This window comes from Nicotiana attenuata, unplaced genomic scaffold (assembly GCF_001879085.1).
Source record: "Nicotiana attenuata strain UT unplaced genomic scaffold, NIATTr2, whole genome shotgun sequence".
Taxonomy (NCBI): Eukaryota; Viridiplantae; Streptophyta; class Magnoliopsida; order Solanales; family Solanaceae; genus Nicotiana; species Nicotiana attenuata.
This window is the reverse complement of record NW_017671492.1, coordinates 121,669-124,830: the sequence shown is the minus strand read 5'-3', so window position 1 is coordinate 124,830 and position 3,162 is coordinate 121,669.

Below are 3,162 nucleotides of genomic sequence, written 5' to 3'. Positions count from 1 at the left end.
AAACAGACTTTGCAGCAGGAAAACGCCCAAAAAGGAAGTTTCCCCCCAAAATTCTAGTCATGCGTTTTGACTAAATAAAAAGAAAAATATATAAAGAGGAAAACTAAAGAAAAAGAAAGAAGAAAAGAAATAAAAATGAAAATCCCAAAAGAAAACAAATCGAGGAGCATAGGATCCATTCCTTAAATATCCCGGCCAGAAAATTGAGGATCTCCCTGGCATAATCCAAGGAGCCTTTTCTTTCCAAATCCCGGCCAAAAAACCGAGGATCTCCCGGCCAAAACCCAAGGAGCTTTTTCTTTCCAAATCCCGGCCAAAAAACCGAGGATCTCCCTGGCATAACCCAAGGAGCTTTTTCTTTCCAAGTCCCGGCCAAAAAACCGAGGATCTCCCTGGCATAACCCAAGGAGCTTTTTCTTTCCAAATCCCGGCAAAACCCGAGGATCGTTTTTCTTTTCGTCCCGGCATAACCCGAGACCCTTTTTCTTTTTCCGGCATAACCCGGTCATTTTCCAGCATAACCTGGATTCATTCACAAGAATACACAATCCTAATTTGACTGCTTAGATATGTGTCACAACTAACTCACGAAATTTTCCTAGTAAAAACTGGGGCAGAAAAATTTTGTTCGTTTGTTTGTTTTGGTATCTTAAGCAGGTCGATCTCAAGACACAAGGTGCGAGATGACCAATGGAATGAGTCTCAATCCAGAATCAAGAAAAGAAGAAAAGAACAAAAAAAGAAAATGAACTCAAATGTGAAGCAAGCCAGGGTGCGGATTGCTCAAAACCTGATTGAAGCCACAAGTTTCGCTGATCCTGTTTTGACCCAATGCTGCATGAAGAAATAAACACCTACAACTTGCGATCATCAAGATTCAGATCGAAGTCCACAGCAAAATCAGCTAAGACTCAAAATCAAGTTTCAAGAGAATGATAGATAGGAATCTTGTAACTCATAGTTGATAGGCATAGCTAGCTTAGCTTTGATTTTCCTTTTGGTGTAATAAGGAGGTCGGCAAGCAGTAGCAGCAGCAACAGCAGCGAAATTCACAGCTCCTGGTAGTCCCAGCTACCAAACCTTCCCGAAATACACTGACCTGATTCCTTTTTAGCCAAGGATATGTAGGCAACCTTTGAAGCAGGGTGCGGTCAAACTTTTCAAAATTGCTTCACACGGAATATTCAAACGGGCAAAAATCGCTCGTATTTGCTCACTTATCTTTGCCCGAAAATTCTTCATGTTTTTGAGCAAAGAGGGGCAGCTGTGAGCACGTGATTTTTGCCCTACATGAGTTATTCCCAAAAATTCAAACAAAATGATTTCTTTCATTATTTTGCAATTTTATGGATTTTTATGACATTTTAGGTTAATTGTTTGCATTTTATTTGTGCATTTTTATTCATACGAAAAATGTAAAAAATACACTTGGCATTTGTTTAGGATTTAATTTCATATTTTAGGATTAATTAGTAGTTGAGGAAAAACAAAGAAAATAACAAAAATGGTCTTTTGCATTTTAGTTTAATTTGTCTTAATTGGTGTTTAATTAGAAATTAGGGTATTTGGAAATTAGAAATATAATTTTTTAGTGTCAATTTGGCTTTTGAGTTTTAATTTAGCATTTAATAAAAATCAGAAAAATAAAATACAAAAAATCAAATAAAAAAAAAGAAAAGAAGAAAATATACAAAACAAAAGAATTTGAAATAATGAACAAAAGGGCTGGCCAGTTCTGGCCATTTTTCATAAGCCCAAAAGCCATAACCGGACCAATCCACACCCCAACCAGCCCAAACCTTGTCTAGACCCGGCCTGCCCCCCCCCCCCCCAGCAAAACGACGTAGTTTGGTCTAAATTCAATCTCAGTCGTTGGTTCTTTTGATCCAACGATTGAGAACTGCCTAGGTTCTTAATACATATATGTCCAAACGACCCCTACCCCCCCTCCCCCCCCAAGGCCGTCTCTCCCACTCTCTAACACTGAAGTGTAACGCCGCCCTCCTCCGCCTGGAGCCGCCGTCGGAAATCGCCTCACGGTGGCGGCCGACCTCCATTTCCGTCCAAAATTACACCCCTTATTCCCCTCCTCCTTCTCGTTACAGATCCACAACCCGTTTCCCTCAAACCCCAACCAAACTCGTCGAATCTTCAACCAAAGTTTTCCGGCCAAAACTCAACCTTCTCCGTTCATCACCAAATTAACACCATAGGTGCTCCTCCATCCCCTCTTTCCATATACGGGCTCAGTTCCTCTCAAATCATAACCAAACCCCTCGAATTTTAGATCTTAAATCGGCGGAACCCTAAGAAATTTAGGGTTCCTCGAATTTTCCCCAATACCCTGAGTCCAGAGCTCGAGTCAAGCTTCGAGATAATGTCTTCGTGTGTTTTTGTTGAAGAACACATGTTCACATCATTCCGGGGTTGAATCGAAGTCAAGTCGGATTAATTGCAAAATCAGTAAGTCTTCCTACTGCTTCTCTTTTCTTTTATTATTAGTTTAAACCTTTGGTTAATTCGTTCATGTATGCCTCTGTAGGTTTTGGTTAGTTTAGACCTGATTTGTATCTGCTCATATTAGGTTAGTTTAATTCGTAATAGGTCAGTTTTAATTCGTAAATTGGTCATTCATTAATGTTTATTCATGATTAATCCTGCTTTGGTGATCGTTAGTGTAAATTTTTTTGATTTAGTTCATGGTTAGTCCTGTTTCATGGATTCTGATTAGTTGATTCAGTGTTAGTTCTTGTTCGTTGATGATTCACTTTATTGCTTAGTGTAATTAGTCTATTGTTAGTTGATAACTGGGTAGTAGTGTTATTTAGGATTGATTTTCAGTCTCAATTAGCATCAATTGGATTCAATCTTAGAATTTTTTAGAATTATTTTGGATATAGCTGAATAAATTACTCTTTAATTAACCATAGTTAGATTTTAACTAGGACAAAAGGGGTTTGGGTTGGTTAGTAATTTCAGGGGCAATCAAGGGTAGTTTAGGCATTGAAAATGGGCTGGTTTGTTATGACATGGTAATTTTAGAATTCAAGTAAGGGTAGTATAGGCATTCCATAGGTAGGAAAAACAAAGCTAGAACACCCTAGAACCTTCTAGAAGGGGTCTTAATGTAAGTTTCAGCATTTTAAAAGCAGTAACTTGAGA